Below are 19,949 nucleotides of genomic sequence, written 5' to 3'. Positions count from 1 at the left end.
GCCCCGCAAGCTCCGGGAGCGGCGGCGGGGTTGCGTGCAATCTTGCCGCCGCTCCTGAACCTGTTTCGGGGGCTGGGGCTGGGGTCGGGGGAAGCTCGGGCTTCCCCCGCCCCAGCCCCGTGGCTAAAAAAGAAGCCAAGACAGCGAGCGGGATCCATCCCGCTTGCTGTCTTGGCTTCTGCCAAAGCCGCACGCAGCCTCTCCCGGCTGGAGAGGTTGTGCGTGGCTAAAGAGGAAGCCAAGACAGCCAGCGGGATGGATCCTGCTCGCTTGGCTTCTTTGCTCTTTGGGGCTGGGAGGGGGGAGAATTTTTTTTCTTTATTCCCCCCCCTAAAAACTGTCACGGCTAAAATTGCCGCTGTTTCTTTAATGCTTAAAAAAGCTGGGTCAGCATGAGTCAGCGACCTGCACCAGGTTTTATATATATACAGTGAGAAATGTTTGTTGGATGGGTTGGTTGGTTAGTGAAAGCTGGTAGCGTTGGTGTGTACAGTTGGTCAGTCGCTTTTGCACAAAGACTTTTAAGAATAAAAGCAGAAAGTACTCTGCAAGGATAATTTTCTCGTGGACTCTTTTATGCTGACAAGGGTCCGAGGACCAGGCTGAGGCAACAAAGGGAGGTCAGGACCCTTTGTTGTTGTTTTTTTTACAAACACTGACAGGTTATGGGCCCAGTGTTTCTGAGCATGTGCAAAGTGCAAAACGACTGGCAGCATCTGAGCAGGGAGCTGGTGAGTCCTGGTGGTGTATGGAGCCAGTGGCTGTGCGTTGGAGCAGTTGGTGGCAAGCTGTAACTGTCTGCAGCGATGCTGGAGCGGCTAGGATCTGAGGATCAGGAAAGGACTCAGCATCGGCTACTGGAACAGTTTGAACTGCTAGAAGACCACAGTAGGTGACTCACAGAGTGGCTACACCAGTTGCAGAGCCAGGCGGGACCTGAGGGTCAGCAGAGGCAGCAGCTAGAAGCCGGTGAGTGCTAGCCAGGACCATCCAGTTGGACTCTAAAGAGAGAGTCAGGAGAGATTGCTGGAGGCCCCACAGAAGGGGCTCAGCAAGCACCAGCAGAGATGGCAGATTTCCAGTCTTCCCAAGTTGTAAATATTGGGGGAGGCATCCCTTTTGAACTTCTTTCAGAAAGCAACTGACTGAGTTGGTCAATTAAGATGCAGCAGTTGTTAAGGAGAGATGGACTGTGGGATTGTCTTGAAACTGAGGTTTTGAAACGGGACTCTGCTGAGAAAAAACGTCTGGATGAAAGGGCTCGTGCCCAAATTATGCTGTGTTTGAGCAACTCCCATTTATTGCATGTAGCAAATGCCAGCACAGCGTTTGAGTGCTGGAATTTATTAAGGGCAATGTATGTCAGAGAAACTGCTGGAACTATAATTTCTCTGACCAGAAGGCTGTTCAGGACTGTTATGAAAGAAGGTGAGAATTTGGCAACTCATCTTCAAACGCTGAAATCTCTGTTTCTTCAACTACAGCAGAGAGGTAAGCGTTACGATGAGACTGACCAAACCTACATTATCCTTTCAAGTTTGCCTGAAAGCTGGTTGCCGGATGTCAGGGAACTGCCATCGGAGGAACAGGTGGTGGAGGGGCTCAGGGAGGAAGGAAGAGACTCAACAGCTGAAGCAGGAACCAGCAGGGGGAGGAGTGGATCTCTGAGGGAATGCGAGCAGGAGGGAGGGCTCAGAGACGCTTCCAGCGAGAACAGTGGGGAGGTATCTGAGGCTCCCATAGGGAGACCCACGCCTCGCCGGAAACTGTCACGCCGTGAGTCCAGAAGGCGGGTTTCCGTTAAGGAGCTCTTATGCTGGAGACGATTCCGAAAGCAACCACTGTCGGAATCTACGAGTGACTAGGGCAGACATGTTTGAGGAGCTCTGTCACACACAGAGGTTTGTGGAGTGGCACAAACTCTGAGGGAGCACGATTTTACGCACAAGCAGCTAATCATCCCATCACAGCATTCCGACAGTCTCTGTACGCTGCCTGTGCAGGAGAAGGCATCATGAGCGACCCAGCCGGAACCGAAGGAGCAGGGGTTGGAGCTGGTCCAAGCTTGGAAGAAAGATACCGAGCGTTGGAAATCCAACTTGCGCTGCAGACGGCGAGGCTTGAGGAGAGAAGGGCTCAGGATGCAGACAAGAAGGGGAGAGCCACCCAGTTCACCAGAAAGGTACCAGGATTGGTGCAGAAGTTTGGGGGGGACCCCAAGGACTACCATGCCTTTAGGACAGAGATGCAATATGCCCTTAATGTGCAGTTTGATGAGTTCCCTGATGAGGAATCGCGAGTTGCTTTCGTGATTGGGCATCTTGAGAGGGGGGCGAGGGACTGGGTTAGACCCCTGATGGCAACGCACAATGACGTCCTAAAGGACACTATGAAGTTCTTTCGTGCAATGGATATCATGTTTTCCAGCGATATTGAGGAGGGAGTGGTGCGCAGACAGCTAATGGCTTGCAAGCAGGGAAGCCGATCTGTCCGTGAGTACTGGACTGAGTTTACCATGCTGGTTCACAGATTGGGGTGGGACTTATCGGCGGCACCCATTCAGATGCTATTTGAAGAAGGTCTTTCTTCGGCTGTGAAAGACGAACTGTCCCGGAGCCCCAGGGCGGTGTCTATGGATCAGCTGACCAAATCTGCGCTGACCATAGGAGCGCGCCAGGAGGCAAGAGCCTTGGAGAGGCGGGAAGGTAAAGGGGAACGTTGGAAGGAGTTCCGCATTCCAGACATTCCTGAGCCAGCTTTCCCGCCGGCAGAGCCGATGGAAATCGGAACAGCGCGCGCGCGCGCAGTTTCAAAGCCCAGCGAAGGGGGTAGGAAGGAGGGAAAAGGCGCCCGGAAATGCTATCTCTGCCAACAGCCAGGTCACTTTGCCAGAGTCTGCCCCCAGAGGAAGGAATGGCAAGGAATGGTGGGAGCTGTTGAGGGAGGAGTGGAAGAGATATCGGAGCAAGTAAAAGCCAACGCCTGGCTGCCACCGTCGGGGCACAGCAGCCAGGCCAAAGAGCAGTGAAAGTGCCCATGCCAGAACCTCCCAAACCTGCCCTAGTGATAGAGGTGTCACTAGAGTTGCAAAACGGATACCCTCTGAAGATTAAGGCGCTGTTGGACTCGGGCAGCTCCTGCAATTTCATGAGCAAGGAGTTTGCAGCTGAACACCAGATACAGACGATCCCTTTAAGCAACCCCCTACAGGTGACCACGATCGATGGCAGGGAGCTGTTGGGAGGGGAAGTCAGCTTGCAGACCGTCCCAATGACAATGAAGGTGGCAAGGCACACGGAACTGATAGCGTTTAATGTGGCCACCTTGCGAGGGGCTCCCATTATTTTGGGGATGAGCTGGCTGGCGTTACATGATCCACTGGTGGGCTGGCATCAGAGAGTGGTTTCCTTTGGTTCCGCACATTGCTTAGAACACTGCAGGGAGGGAAAGGGTTCAGCAGGAGCCCAAGCTACCCTAGCAGGGACGGAAGTAACGGAGAAGGTGAAGGTACCATGACAATACGCAGATCTCAGCGATGTGTTCAGCGAAAGGGAAGCTGACCAACTACCCCCGCATAGACCCTTTGATTGTCAAATCAATTTACTGCCTGGGGCGCAGCTCCCCGCAGGCAAGTTGTATGCCATGTCAGACAGAGAAATGCAGGAGTTACGAGAATTCATTGACAAGAACCTGAAGAGGGGTTTCATCAGAGAGTCAAGGGCAGTGGGAGGTAGTCCCGTGTTTTTTGTGGATAAAAAAAACACGGACAAGCCGAGACTTGTGTGTGATTTCAGGGCCTTAAACGCAGTGTCAGAACCATTGGCCTTTCCCATGCCTAGAATAGATGACATTTTGAACAGGGTGCGGAAGGGAAAGATTTTTACCAAGCTGGACCTAAGGGGGGCGTACAATCTGATACGTATAAGGAAAGGGGATGAATGGAAAACCACCATGTTCACCCCTTTGGGGGCATTTGAATATCTCGTTATGCCATTTGGATTACAAGCAGGCTCAGCGTGCTTTCAATCGCTGATGAACCACGTACTAGGGCCTTTGCTTTACAAGAATTGTGTGGCCTTCCTGGATGACGTGTTGGTGTATTCTGAGAATGAGGAGCAGCATGTGAGAGACGTCAGAGAAGTGTTGCGCAGGCTGCTAGACAACCGGCTGTGGGTGAAACTGGAGAAGTGTCAGTTTCATACCAAGGAGGTGGAGTTCCTGGGGTACCGCCTGTCAGACAAGGGATTAGCTATGGATCCTGGCAAGGTCCAGGCAGTGCTGGAATGGAAAACTCCCAAAACAAAGAAGGATGTGCAGAGGTTCCTAGGGTTTGGGAACTTTTACCGTAAGTTCATCCGAAACTTTGCCCACCTGACGGCGCCCATAACGGACTGTCTCAGCAGTAAGAAGAAATTTGTTTGGACTGAGGCGGAGCGAGCTTTTGAGGAGCTAAAAGAGGCCTTCGCCTCTGAAGAACAACTTCTGCATGTGGATTTACAAAAAAAGATGAGAGTCGAAACAGACGCATCAGACAGAGCCATTGGGGCGGTGCTTCTCCTGCAGCCAGGGGGGGAGGAGTCAGAGTGGAGACCGTGTGCGTTTTTTTCGCGAAAACTGAACAAATCCGAGAGGAACTACACGGTGTACGATCGAGAACTTCTTGCTATCCATGAGGCTTTTCGGAGATGGAGGCACCTGCTAATTGGCGCACAACATAAGGTGCAAGTGTGCACTGACCACAAGAACCTAGAGTATTGGAGAACGGCACGAGTGCTCAACCAACGGCAGTTGAGATGGGCCCAGGAGTTCTCCAGATTTAACTTTGAGATTTGTTATGTGCCAGGCCCAGAGAACGTTAGGGCGGACGCTCTCTCACGTAAACCTGAATATTTGGAGGGGGAGGGAGCACCCGAAGAGAGACATGTCATTCCAGAGGACCGCTGGGTGTGTGGGGCGGCATTGGTGGGGCAAAGAGAACTGGTAGAGGGAACGGAGAACGATGAATACGCACAGGACAAACTCAGGGGACTCAGGAGGGAGGGAGATAAACCCGGACGTTTTGAGGAGAGAAACGGGGCGTTGTACTACAAGGGAGCATTATATATACCTGAAGGAGAGTTGAGGGGGAAGGTACTCAAGCAGCTGCACGACAGCTCCACAGCGGGGCATTTTGGGCAACACAGAACCATGTGGCTGGTGACCAGGGAATTTTGGTGGCCTAAGGTCAGGGAAGACGTGCGGGAGTATGTGAGGAGTTGTGACCAATGCCAGCGAGCCAAAGGGGAAAGGCGGGCGCCGGCAGGGTTATTAGAACCGCTACCCACACCAGAAAGACCATGGGAAGCAGTGGCTATAGATTTCATGACTGATCTGCCAAGGTCCAGAGGGAAAACAGCCATCATGGTTGTGGTAGACCTGTTAACCAAAATGGCACACTTTATAGCCTGCTCGCATGCGGTCACGGCAGAAGAAACCGCTAAATTGTTTGTAGAAAATGTGTTTAGGTTGCATGGCGCCCCCTTGAGGGTGGTTTCAGACCGGGGGAAACAATTTACTTCCAGGTTCTGGAGGAAGCTCATGAGCTTACTGCATGTAGAGGTAAATTTCTCGACTGCCCGGCATCCTGAAACCAATGGGCAGGCGGAAAGAGCCAATGGCATCCTCCAACAATATTTGAGGTGTTACGTCAATGACAGAGAGAATGATTGGGTGGAGAAGTTGGCATTGGCGGAATTTGCCTACAACAATGCGGAGAACGTGTCCACGGGGATGAGCCCCTTTTTGGCAAATTACGGGTGCCATCCCAGGGCTTTCCCGGGGGGGAGGGGGAGAGATGGAGCGTTCCAGCTGCCGAACAGTTCGTAGAAGAAATGGAAGCTATCCATCGCCAGCTCCAACTTAACTTAGACAGGGCCAAGGAGGAATATAAGAGGCAGGCAGACAAACACAGGAGAGAAGGTGAAACCATTAGGGTGGGGGACCAAGTGTGGCTGTCAACCCAAGGGTTACCCTTCAAAGGGGGTTGTAAGAAGTTAAGACCCAAAAGACTGGGTCCATTTGAAATCACACAACAGGTCAATCCAGTGGCTTTCAGACTCCGGTTACCGAACCACATGAAGCTGCACCCAGTTTTCCACAGGTCATTGCTGTCACTGTATAAAGGGGACAGAGAAGGGAGGGTCACTCGGGGACCAGCAATGGAGGAAAGGGAACAAAGCTACCATGTAGCGGAGATCCTCGATTCCAGGTGGAAGGGAGATCAAGTAGAGTATTTGGTAATGTGGGAAGGGGAACCGGAGTCGGAAAACACCTGGGTTAGGGCAGAGGATGTCAATGACGAAGTTTTAATAGAAACTTTTCATCAGAGGTTCCCACGTAAACCTCAGCCTGTAGCGAGGTTCCGGAGGGAATACTTTGCCACCACCGACGAAGAAGAGGAGTTGGAGGGGTTCACAGATTCCGAGGAGGAGGAGGATTCAGCGAGCCAGGACGGCGATCGATGGAGGGAATTGTTCGAGACGTCTGAAGATGAAGAAGATTCTTTTCGGGGTTTTACCTCTACACCTCCCAGAGGAGAGGAAATGGGAGGGGTGAGGGGGGCCCTGGAGGGGAGGTGGATGTCAGGGAACTGCCATCGGAGGAACAGGTGGTGGAGGGGCTCAGGGAGGAAGGAAGAGACTCAACAGCTGAAGCAGGAACCAGCAGGGGGAGAGGTGGGTCTCTGAGGGAATGCGAGCAGGAGGGAGGGCTCAGAGACGCTTCCAGCGAGAACAGTGGGGAGGTATCTGAGGCTCCCATAGGGAGACCCACGCCTCGCCGGAAACTGTCACGCCGTGAGTCCAGAAGGCGGGTTTCCGTTAAGGAGCTCTTATGCTGGAGACGATTCCGAAAGCAACCACTGTCGGAATCTACGAGTGACTAGGGCAGACATGTTTGAGGAGCTCTGTCACACACAGAGGTTTGTGGAGTGGCACAAACTCTGAGGGAGCACGATTTTACGCACAAGCAGCTAATCATCCCATCACACCTGTGATTAACAGCATGGAGAGTATGCGTCCCCGAGATCTGACCCTTGAGTATGTGGTTGGAAGATTGACCGAAGAAGCAGAAAGAAGGTCAGATAGACAGGCTGAACTCCAAGAGCGGAGGAGTTACAGCCGAGAGGGCCAGCAGCAGAATCTGCCAATGGAGCAACGCCAAGGTTTGGACTTGGCCATGGCGGTGAGGAGATGCTATAGATGCAACCAACCTGGGCATCTCCAACGTCAGTGCAGGGCTAGACTTCCAGGAGACGACGTGGAGCAGAGACAGCAATCGACGCAGAAACGTAAGCAGAAGGGGTTCTCTTCAGGGAAGAAGAACACACGTTCTGCTCAGTTTGTGTCTGCATTTTCTCGAGAGGAGAGAAAGATACCTCGAGGAACATGGTTGCTGGACTCTGGCAGCAGCAGGATTATCTGCAACAGTCGGGAGGACTTTAAGACCCTGGGGAAGCCAGCCAATGGAAAAGACTCAATCTATCTTGCTGATGGTTGTAGAAGCAAGATTGATGGCCAGGGAACATGTTTCCTGCAGTGCTTGAACACTACTCTACCAGAGACTCTGTCAGCAGTTTGGACTATTGTTTACTGTCTGTAAGCTGTTTGATTAATGCAGGATATAGTGTTAAGTTCACGCAGGATGGTTGTCTGATAAAGAATGGAATTCAGGTATGTGGCCATGCAAAGATGCAAAATGGGTTACAGTGGTGCCCCGCAAGACGAATGCCTCGCAAGACGGAAAACCCGCTAGACGAAAGGGTTTTCCGTTTTTGAGCTGCTTCGCAAGACGATTTTCCCTATGGGCTTGCTTTGCAAGACGAAAACGTCTTGCGAGTGTTCCGATTTTTTCCTGATTTCCCCCCTTTTTCTAAGCCGCTAAGCCGCTAATAGCCTTTTAGCCGCTAATCCGCTAAGCCTTTAATAGCCGATAAGCCTTTAATAGCTGCTAAACCGCTAATAGCGCTAATCCGCTAAGCCGCTAATAGGGTTGCTTCGCAAGACGAAAAAACCGCTAGACGAAGAGACTCGCGGAACGGATTAATTTCGTCTTGCGAGGCACCACTGTATATGTAATGCAGGACAAGCCTGTTAAAGCAGCCCAGGTGGTTCAGGATAATTTGCCAGTTCATAAGGGGTGTGTACATGAACTGCACAGGAAACTGGGTCACACAAATTTCCGTGTGCTTTCAGAGATGCAAAAGGTGTGCAAAAATCTAAAAGTAAATAGCTGTAACTGTTTCCTAGATTGCAATGTATGTAAAATGGCCAAATCTAAGAGGAAGCCTGGGGCTTCTAAAAGTGACAGAGTATCTAAAGAGGTTTTAGAACTTGTCCATTGTGATGTGATAGGCCCTTTTCCACAGAAGAGTGAAGGGGGCGCCAGATATGCTTTTCTGGTAATAGATGATAAATCACGTTTTAGTTGGTTGTTTTTGTTACAGCAGAAATCTGAGTGTTTCCCCAGATTCAGAGAATGGGTTGCCCAAGCTGAAAAGCTCTTCGCTCGTCCTGTTGTGCAGCTGCAAACAGATAGGGGCGGAGAATTTCTGAACAAACAATTTGGGGCATGGTTGCGACGTAAGGGGATCACTCACCGTTTGACTAACCCTTATAGCCCTGCTGAAAATGGTCTGTGTGAAAGATGTGGGGCTGCAATACAGTCAGTAAAGGACTGTCTGCTAGTGGATGCAGGATTGGGTCACAACCATAGGCTGTGGGGCGAGGCTTTCCTTACAGCAAACTTTTTGATTAACAGAACCTGGTCTAGCTCTATAAAAGATATTCCTTATCGTGTATTGTTTGGGAAAGAACCAGAGTGGACAATGCTCCATAACTGGGGTTCTTGGGCACATGTAAATATCCCCAAAGCTCAGCGCCAAAAAGGGGGTGCTAGAGTGCAGAGACTGCGGTTTGTGGGATATCAGCCCTATGGCAAAGGATGGCGTTTCAGTTTACGCCCAGGACGCGTGGTTCTGTCACCAAGCACAGACTTTGCTGACCAGGACAGATGGACTGCGATCCATGCCAACCCAGATTGCCTACTGCCCCTGCAAGTAAGAGAAGAAGTTTCTTCTCAGCCACTGGCAACACAGGAGCAGGATGAGGAGGCGGCACAGATTTCCCCAAAAGATGTGGCAATAGATAATACTTCTCTAGAGGAAGAGGAAGAAGAGCCAGAGATAAGGGGGGAAGAAGAAGTAGTTGTGCCTAGGCGCTCCCAGCGTTCAAGCAAGGGTGTACCTCCTCAGCGTTTGACCCTAGGATGAGAGAGAGTATGCAATGTGAGTTGTGTGGAACCACAAAGTTATAATGAAGTCTTAGACTTACCCCCGGGGAACGTGCTTTGTGGGAACAAGCTATGAAAGAAGAAATGGACTCTTTTAAACATAACAAAGTGTTTGAGGTCATAATGCCACCACCTGGTGGCAGAGTGGTGTCATGCAAGTGGGTTTATAAAAGGAAAACCCTTGCATCTGGGGAACCACGTTTTCGAGCCAGATTAGTAGCCAGAGGGTTCACTCAGATTAAAGGGGAGAGTTATGATGAAGTGTTTTCTCCCACTGTAAAGAGTGAAACTTTTCGTTTAATGCTCTCCATAGTGCACCATTTTGATGTTGATGCTGCATATCTGCATGCAAATTTAGACCATGAAGTGTTAATGAGACAACCCCCTGAGTTTGAAGAGGGGAATGGTGCAGTCTGGCGTTTGAAAAAGTCTGTTTATGGTCTCAAACAAAGTGGAAGGTGTTGGAACCAGTGTTTAAATGAAGCCCTTGTAAAACTTGGTTTTAAAAGGAGTGTGGCTGATCCATGCCTGTACACCAAGGGGACAGGCAACAAATATCTAATGTTCTTAGTCTTTGTTGATGATTTGCTTGTAGCAGGGAGTTCCACAGATGAGATCCAGAAGCTCACAAGTCAGCTGGAAAAGAGGTTTAAGCTTAAAGCCTTAGGACCTGTAAGCAATTACTTGGGAGTAGAAGTAAGGCAGGAAGCTGATGGAAGCTTCCTATTGAGCCAGAAAGAGAAAATTCTTCGTTTGATAGAGCAGTTTGGCATGGAAAACTGCAAGCCAGTTAAGACTCCCATGACACCAGATTTCCCAAAGACAGTGTGTGATTATGAATTTGATCAGCCTGAGTTGTATCACTCAAAAATAGGATCACTGTTGTATTTAAGCCAGTGGTCAAGGCCAGACATTGCGTGTGCTACAAATGTTCTGAGCCAGCGTGTATCTAAACCCAGTACTGCCAATTGGTGTGCTTTGAAAAGGCTTATCAGATATCTAAAGGGGACATTAAATGTATGTTTGAAGATATCTAGTACACAAGATGGAAAAAAACTAGAAGTATTTGTTGATGCGGACTGGGGAAGCTGTGTAGCTACTAGAAAATCTACAAGTGGAATGGTTATGATGTTTGCCAATTCCATAATTGGATGGAGGTCAAAGAAGCAAGGATTTGTTGCGACCTCATCCTGTGAGGCAGAATATGGGAGCCTGTCGCTAGCATGCAATGAAATCATGTGGTTTATAACAGATACTAAAAGATCTAGATTGTAAAGTAGATTTACCTATCCAAGTGTATGAAGATAGCCAATCGTGCATTGCATTAGCGGGCTTGGAAATAATGAAATCCGCATCAAAACATATTGCTATCCGTCATGCGAATGTTAGAGATTGTGTACAGAATGGGGTAATCAAACTGGAGTATTGTCAGTCACAAGATAATATTGCTGATTTGTTTACCAAGCCTTTGCCAGCAACATATCATAATGAATTGATGACAAAACTGGGTTTATGTATATAGTGTATGTATGTATTGTTTCTGTTGAGTTTTTTCGCATTTAAGAAACAGAAGGGGTGTCACGGCTAAAATTGCCGCTGTTTATTTAATGCTTAAAAAAGCTGGGTCAGCATGAGTCAGCGACCTGCACCGGGTTGTATATATATACAGTGAGAAATGTTTGTTGGTTGGGTTGGTTGGTTGGTTAGTGAAAGCTGGTAGTGTTGGTGTGTACAGTTGGTCAGTCGCTTTTGCACAAAGACTTTTAATAATAAAAGCAGAAAGTACTCTGCAAGGATATTTTTCTCGTGGACTCTTTTATGATGACAAGGGTCCGAGGACCAGGCTGAGGCAACAAAGGGAGGTTAGGACCCTTTGTTGTTGTTTTTTTGACAAAAACTAGGTGCGCTCTATGGTCCGGTGCGCCCTATGAAGCGAAAAATATGGTAAAGTCTGCTGTAACAATAACTTCCCCTTCAGCATAAAGCTCATCACAATTATAACAAATAAAGGCTTGACATATCTCGCTTTGCATGTCATGAGTCTATCTCATATATTAGTTTCACCTTTTAAGTTGAATTACTGAAATAAATGAACTTTTCCACAATATTCTAATTTTCCGAGTTTCACCTGTAGATGTTAAAAAGCATGGAGGAGAGGATGGAACCCTGAGGCATCCCATAAGTAAGGGCCCAGGGGTCTGAACACTCATCCCCCCCCCACCACTTTCTGGACATGGCCCAGGAGGAAGGAGTGGAACCACTGTATAACAGTGCCCTCAGCTCCCAGCTCCTCTAGACGGTCCAGAAGGATGTTATGGTCGATTGTATCAAAAGCCGCTGAGAGATCCAGCAGAACTAGGGAACAGCTCTCACCTTTGTCCCTAGCCCGCCGGAGATCATCAAACAGTGCGACCAAGGCAGTTTCAGTCCCATGATGAGGCTTGAATCCCGACTGGAAGGGATCCAAATGGTCCGCTTCTTCCAGGCATGCCTGGAGTTGTTCAGCAACCACACGCTCAATCACCTTGCCCAAGAATGGAAGATTTGAGACTGGGCAATAGTTGGCCATACTGTCTGGGTCTAAAGATTTTTTTTATGACGCGGCTTAATGACCGCCTCTTTCAGCAGGTCTGGGAAGGCTCCCTCACAGAGAGAAGCATTCACCACCCCACAGAGCCCATTGCCCAGCCCTTCCCAGCTTGCTTTTATTAGCCAGGATGGGCAAGGATCAAGGAGACAGGTGGTTGGTTTCACGCGTCCAAGCAGCCTGTCCACATCCTCGGGGGTAATGGATTGAAATTAATTCCATGCAACTTCCGGTCAGCGCCAGCGATCAATGGCGGATTTCCCTCCGAGCTCCGGAGGGAATCTGCTCCGCGAGTTCGGGTTTGACCGCTACGGCGAAGCGGGGACCCTTAAAAGTCACAGGCGCGGAAGCCTGTGAACAAGGAGACTCGGCGGGCACCTTTCCCCCCCCGAAATCGCGAAGGAGCCTTTTTAAAGGCTCCGAAACGGCAGCGGGTGTGAGGAGCGGTGCTGAGAGTCATCATTCAAGCCCGTGGAGTGAAGCCGCGTCGCCATTGTCGGAGAGCGCTGATTCCTTCCTGTAATTCGGACTGAAAACAACTACCCATGAGTAGGATACAAATAACTATCTGAAATTGGAACAAATTATTGAACAATTCGGCTGGAAACGGGAAAGGCAAAAATAAGGAAGTCTGCCTTTCCGGACTGCAGAAAGATCAAAGCAAAGAGAGCGCAAAGCGTAACTTAAGACGACTACTTTGAAAATCAGTAAACTAGACATTGAATTTGAAATCCCCCTCATGCATGCAGGAGCAGAGGGGGAGGAAGACTTATCTGATATACCTGCATGAAAAAGGAACTTTTTGGAATTACATCTGCTGTCTTAAAACCCTGGGAACGGACTGTCTTGACAGGGAAGCCAAATAGAGGACTGTCACTTTGTTAAAGGAAATTCTTCTAAATTGATATTTAACTTAACTTAACTCTGTGAAAGATACAGAATTACTGGATTATAAGACTTTGGGGGAATTGTTACAACAGGAAACTTGGAATCTTTTTAAAGAGACATTTTGTTGCAAGCACTCTGGAGATTTCCCCCTCTAGAGGATTTGGTTAAAATAGCTGCAAATGGGACTGTAGAAGTTAAGCCATTGGAAACTTCCACTTGAAAACAACCTACAAGCGTGGGAACGACCTTGGCTGGTGTGAGAGTGTTATGGCATATGGAACCAGATCGGGTAAACAACAGAGGACTGACGCCTCACACCGGAGAAGGGCCTCAGTTTCTGGTACAGTAACAGCTGCAGCTGACCAGACAAAACCAAAAGCTATGTCTACCGATGCTGTAACGCAAGCTCTTTGTAAGATAAATGAATCTTTGGAACATTTGACTAAACAAGGTGAGGAATCCAGCAAACAATTGGCGGAATCTAGGAAACAACTGGCTGAGGTTGCAGCAAAGCTTGATTTGAACACGAAAAGTATTAATGACCTGGGTGAGAAGGTGAATTCTAACACGCAGTCTATCGGGAAACTTTTAGAAGAATCAGCCACAACTCGAAAAATTGCAGAAGAAGCTAAAGAGATTGCTGTCACCACCCAGGAAAAGATACCACCAGTTCATAAAAAATTGGAAGAACATGAGCTGGCTTTGTCTATGCTTGAAATGCAAAGAAAAGAGAGAAATTTGAGAATAAGAGCAGTGCCTGAAAGTGAGAAAGATAGTTTGGCGGACTTTCTCACAAAAGAATTTTTGGACTTTTGGCAACAGGAGCTGGGGAAAGAAGAATTTAAAATAGAGGCTGCTTTCAGATTGGGCAGAAGACAGAACAGAAAGAAACCAAGGGATTGTCTGATAACTTTAAGATCAAAAGAAGAAAGAGATAAAATATTGAACCTACATTACCAAAGGACGTTGGAAATTGAAAATTCCTTTGTGGAAATCTTCAAGGACATACCCAAGCACATTTTAGACGCCAGAGCTCATTATAAAGATTTGGTTGACCTACTGAAAAAGAACAGAATACTCTTCAGGTGGGAATTTCCTCAAGGCCTATCTTTTAAGTACAAGGAAAGGAAAATAAAAATTAAATCTGTGAGTGACAAGGAGCTATTTTTACGAGACAACGAAGAAGACCTTCTGAAAGAAGTGGTTGGAGTGGAACCTAGATCATCAGCAGAAGTAATACCTGATATTGCCAATCTATCATTTGGACTGAAATTACCGATTACTGACGAACAACTACTCGGAGCGGCAGGAGGGGCAAGTAAATAACTGTAAGATGGCTCTGCAACTTCTACGCTGGAACTGCAATGGTTTGAACCTTCCTCGAAAGAGGAGAAATGTGTTTCATATATTGAAAAAAGAACAATTGGACTTGATTTGTTTACAAGAAACACATGTGACGAGGCTGCACAGAAAATTACTTATCAACAAAAGATTGGGACAAGAATTTATTTCCTCTGACAAAGTTAAGAAAAGAGGAGTTGTGATTTATGCAAAGGAAAAATTGTTACCAAAATTGATGTTTAAAGATGAACAAGGAAGATTTGTGGCAATTGAAATTCAAGTTCAAGGAGAAAAATTTCTGATCGTGGGAATTTATGCACCAAATGAGGGGAAATCTGAATTTTTTAAGAAGTTGCATGAGACCTTACTGGATTACTTGGAGTACAATTTAATTTTGATGGGGGATATGAACGGAGTAGTATCTACAAATATGGACAAAGCACAAAGACAGGTAGCCTCCAAAGACGGGAGACTACCAAAGACTTTCTTTGAAATGACTGAAAACATGGACTTGATTGACATCTGGAGAACAAAGAACCCTCTCGAGAGAGAGGGAACTTTCTTTTCTGAAGCTATGATGACATGGACTAGAATTGACCAAATATGGGTTACTAGTGGGATGGCTCCAAAGATAAAGAAAGTGGAAATCTGCCCAAAAACCTGCTCCGACCACAATGCTGTAAAGATGGAGATGAAGTTAACAACAGCTGGCTCCTTCAGATGGAGGATGAATGACACCTTATTTAGAGATGAAGAGATCTACAAAAAGGCCCAAAAAACGTTGAGAGACTATTTTGAAATAAATTTAAAAACAGATGTTGAAAAAAGAGTAATTTGGGACGCAAGTAAAGCTGTTATGCGAGGATTTTTAATACAACAAAATACAATAAAGAAGAGAAGCCAAAATGAGAAAAAGGACAAGATTTTGGAAAAGATAAAAGAAGGAGAAAAGAAATTGAGATCTAAACCAAAGTCCCAAGAGATTTTGAGAGAAATTAAGCTATTTCAGACGCAATATTTGGAATTGACAAATCAAGAAATAGAATGGAAGATTAAACAAATGAGACAAAGGACATTTGAATCTGCAGATAAATGTGGCAAACTTCTGGCTTGGCAATTGAAGAAAAGACAAAAATTAAATACGGTTACAAGCTTAGAGGTTGAAGGAAAGAATATCTATAAGACAAATGAGATTAGAAACTGTTTCCAAAGTTACTTTAAAAAACCTTACTCGCAAGGGCCGCAGAAAGAAGGGGATATAGATGAGTTTCTAAAGAAATATGGATTACAAAAAATCTCTCATCAAAATAAGATAGATCTGAATCAGAAAATAACCGAACAAGAGATAGAAGGTGCCATTCAAAACATGCAATTGGGCAAATCTCCAGGACCGGATGGTTTGACTTCCAGATATTACAAAGCCTTGAAGGAGTGAAAATTAAAAAATTCCTTCCAGTAGCACCTTAAAGACCAACTAAGTTAGTTCTTGGTATGAGCTTTCGTGTGCATGCACACTTCTTCAGATACACTGAAACAGAAGTAGCCAGATCCTTCTATATAGTGAAAAGGTGGGGAGGGGTATTACTCAGAAGGGTGGTGGGAATGGGAGATTGGCAGATAGCTGAGATGAGCCTGTTGACGACTCTTAACGACTGCAATAGGTCTTACAGGAAAAGGCAGGGGGTGAGAAGGTGAAAAATGGCTTAGTCATGTATAATGAGATAAGAATACAATGTCTCTGTTCAGACCAGGTCTCTCCATGGTTTTAAGTTTGGTAATGAGTTGCAATTCAGCAGCTTCTCTTTCCAGTCTATTTCTGAAATTCCTTTGTAGTAAAACAGCTACTTTGAGATCTTGTATAGAATGTCGATGAAGTAAGTTTAAGGAAAAAAAGGAGTTGAAATTATACGTGTTTGTTTGTTATTGTATGTATATCTTTGTATTGTGTGTATTGTATGTGTTTTTAACATTTGTGAAAACTTAATAAATATTTATATATATAAAAAAGAAATTAATTCCATGCAACTTGACCAGACAGGGCTCTAGCACTCTCCCGCCACAGCCCTGCTTCCAAGGTGGTGTCTACCTCCTTCCGAATCTGAGCGACTTTATCTGCAAAAAAACTTTGCAAAATCATTGCAGGACATCTTGGGGTCTTTACAAGAGTCTCCTGCTACTATTTTCTGTAGATGCAATAGAGGCGGTGAAGAAAGTCGTCTTCGCAGTCGCTATCGCCACTTGGTAGGCTCGACATTGAGCTCTAACCCTTGTCTGGTCCGATTCAGAATGAGTTTTCTGCCACTGGCATTCTAGCCGTCTCAGTGATTGTTTCCTCGCCCTCAGCTCCGAAGAATACCATGGGGCTGTCTGGGCTCCATGCAATCGGAGGGGGCGCTTCGGAACCAGACAGTTGATAGTTCTGGTTAACGCTGCATTCCAGCGGGCCACCAGGGAATCAGCTGAAAGGCCATCAACATGGGACAAAGCATCCCTTACCACTCTCTGGAAACCATTTGGATCCATTAAGAGGCGGGGGCGGACCATCCGAATTGGTCCCACCTCCCTGCAGAGGGGAAGGGTCGCTGAGAAGTCCAGTTGCACCAGGAAGTGATCTGACCATGGCACTTCTTTTGTTTCACTTTTACTTAGTGTCAGATCACCCATGTCACTAGAGGTGAACACCAGGTCTAAGGCATGTCCATGACTATGAGTTGGGCCAAACTTATTCAGGGACAGCCCCATAGAGGCCATGCTTTCCCCGAAGTCCCAAGCAGCCCCTTGTAAGGTTGTGTTGGCATGGATGTTAAAATCCCCTAGGACAACCAAACTAGGTGTCTCCAGGAGAACATCCACCATGACCTGAAGCAGCTCGGGCAGGGAATCCTTGGTGCAACGGGGAGGTCAGTACACCAAAAGGAATCCTGTAGTGCTCCTATTGCCCAACTTCCAGAACATGCACTCAGAGAACTGGGTCTTCCCAGTAGGACGCCTGGTGCAAGTTAGTGACTTCCTAAAAAATCACTGCACCCCCCCCCCCCGCCCACATGACCTGAGTTGCTGTGTGTAAGGGGAACCTGGTGGACAAGCAGCAGCTAGGACAGGCCCATCTGCTTCATCCAACCAAGTCTCTGTTACACATGCCAGGTCAAGTCCTCCATCCACGATCAAGTCATGGATGGCAGTGGGCTTATGAATCATTGACCTAACATTGCACAGCAACACCTTCAGGTCATGTGGGTTTCCCTTGTTGAGCGCAAATATAACATTGAATCACAATGGTATAAAATAACTAAGCAAGCTGACATTTATCAAGAGTTAAACAAAGGTTAGTGTACTAAATATTATTTCCAATTCTAGGTAGTTTGCTATTGGAGAAATACCATATATGATTATAAAAATCTAAAGCAAAAATTATTTAAAAATATGATTTCATTTCTAGATCAGACAGACAAGATTTCTTCTACTATATACTTTTTTCTTTATCATATACACACAAAGCTTCTATTTTTAAACAGGAAATATTTTTGTAACCTAAGGTCTATTATACAAATCCATACAGATGTTCATTTTGTTACAGTTCTGTTAAGTTGTATACAAATTATAAAGATTCCAAGTTTTTTATGTTCCTCCATGAGTCTATTATTTACTAAATTGGCGAGTTTTGCCATTACTGCATATTCTGATAGTTTCTCTTTCCATGCATCTATTTCCAGACATAAGTCAGATTTCCATATGTTAGCCAACACCACTCTAACTGCTGTGGCCATATAACTAAATAGTTCCACTGATGATTTCACAATACAGTAGCTGAAGGAGTCAATAATAATAATTTATTTATTACGGCCGTAGGCCCATACAGATAAATAACAGCTTGTGCACGTGGGAAAAAACGGCCGCTGAAACACTACTATAACAATAAAATACTATAAGGTGGAATGGCATACTACGCCTTAATTAGCTTGTGGTGCTCCTTGGCAACGCTTTTGGGTAAGGACAGCGACCAGGAACCTAGCCACTTTCAGGGTCGTATGGGTATCCTTATCCTGCAAGATTTGGGCAAGGTGGAATTTTGGTGGGGTACCCTCTAGTTTCTGTATGATTGATCCCAACAAATTTGCCCGTGGCACATTGAATAAGGGGCAAGTGAACATAATGTGCTGAAGCGACTCCGGCGTCTCCTTATCACATTCGCACATAGCGGAGGCTTGGCCCTTTGAGAATCTATGTCTCAGGACATTGGAGGGAAAAACGTTAAACCTCGCTTTGGTGAAGGCCAGCCTATGGGCAGCAGTCGAAAGGGAGGAGAGGTATGATGGAACGCAATAAGTTAAAGTGATACCAATGTTCTGGGGCGAACAAACACCTCCCCCCAGCGTATAATTTCGCTGTAAATCGATGTCATCCAGTCTTTGGCGGATCAGTCTTTGAGCAGTGATTTGATCTAGTTTTAAGGAATCTAAAGGAGAGATTCCATAACTCAGGAGTTTGGCATGAATTCTACTAGTCCAAAGGCTGGAGAATTCATCTCGCCATAAGCATTGGACAAGGTAATGGTCTGGTAATCTATGCCACAATGATAACCAATAATTGAAGACTTGCTTCCACAGGCAAGTTTCTAAGGATGCGATCTTCAATTCTAGTCGCATGGCTGCGTTGCTTACGCACGGGGGGAGCATTAGAAGCCGTCGTAGGAATTGGTTTTGCAGAGTCTCAAGAGGAGCAAGGTCTGTCATCACGGCCCAGAGCGGGGCAGCATAAGCAAGCACGGTAACCACTTTTGCCTTGAACACCTTTAGGGCCGAGGGAACATGCAAAGCTCCATCCGAAAAGAAAAATCGGAGGAGCGCATATGACAAAGTTTTGGCCTTGTTAAGTAGGTGTTGAATTTGTGCTTTCCACCCCAAAGAAGGAGTCAATTCCAACTGCATAGTTTTGGGGTCCAATGCAATTTTAGGTTGGTTTTTTTTTTTTTACATTTTTTGCATTTCAAAATGAACTTTTCTCCAAAACTTTTTGGTCTTTTCACAGGTCCACCATAAATGAAAAAAGGTTCCTTGAGGTCTATGACATTTCCAGCAACGTCCATTCATTTCATTATTCATCTTCTGTATGTCTTTCAAAGTTATATACCATTGAAAGTGTCGAGATCTCCGTTTGGCCAAGCTGATAAAGCTCATTTTCCTCCGGCCGAGTCCTTCAGAATCGCCTCCCGACGTGATTAACGACCTGAGCCTTTGATGAGGCCTCAGGCACATTCCCATCCAGCAGAGTTTCCAGCACAGGGAAGTGATGAGATTTATGGCTGCATCACTATGGTTTATTTCTTACTACACAGACAGCAAAGAAATAAGCATCCTCGAAAAACTTCCGGTCGGCGCCAACGCTAATGGCGGTCCTTTTTCCGAGCTCCGGAAAAGGACTGCCCTGCGAGTTCGGGTCTGTCCCGCTACGGCAAGCGGGGGACCCCTAAAATCACAGGCGCGGAAGCCTGTGAACGAGGAGATTCGGTGGGCACCAGAAGCGCCCCCCCTTTACCGCAGAAAGAGCCTTTTTAAAGGCTCTGGAACGACATCGGGGGAGCGCGGTGCTGAGAATCGCTACCCAGCCCGCAGGGTGAAGCCGCGTCGCTATTAGTGGAGAGCGCCGATTCCTTCCTGTAAATTTCGGACAGAAAGAACCCGTGAGTAAAACGGAACGCTTATTTGGAATTAATAACCTGGAAATTTGGCTGAAAACGGGGAGGTTAAAAATTAAGGAAGTCTGCCTTCCCCCGACTGCATGAAAGTGAAAGCAACGGAAATGTAAA

The 19,949-nt window shown here is 46.7% G+C and overlaps 1 long non-coding RNA gene across 1 annotated transcript in view; it reads left to right on the top strand.

Moving 5' to 3' along the window:
- LOC309523338 overlaps positions 1-19,949 on the top strand; it is an 892,159-nt gene that overhangs the window by 759,086 nt on the left and 113,124 nt on the right. The window lies entirely within an intron of this gene.

Source organism: Podarcis vaucheri, assembly GCF_965113315.1.
Source record: "Podarcis vaucheri genome assembly, chromosome: W".
Taxonomy (NCBI): domain Eukaryota; kingdom Metazoa; phylum Chordata; class Lepidosauria; order Squamata; family Lacertidae; genus Podarcis; species Podarcis vaucheri.
Note: the sequence above shows the minus strand (reverse complement) of the source record. Positions and strands in the feature narration are given on the sequence as shown.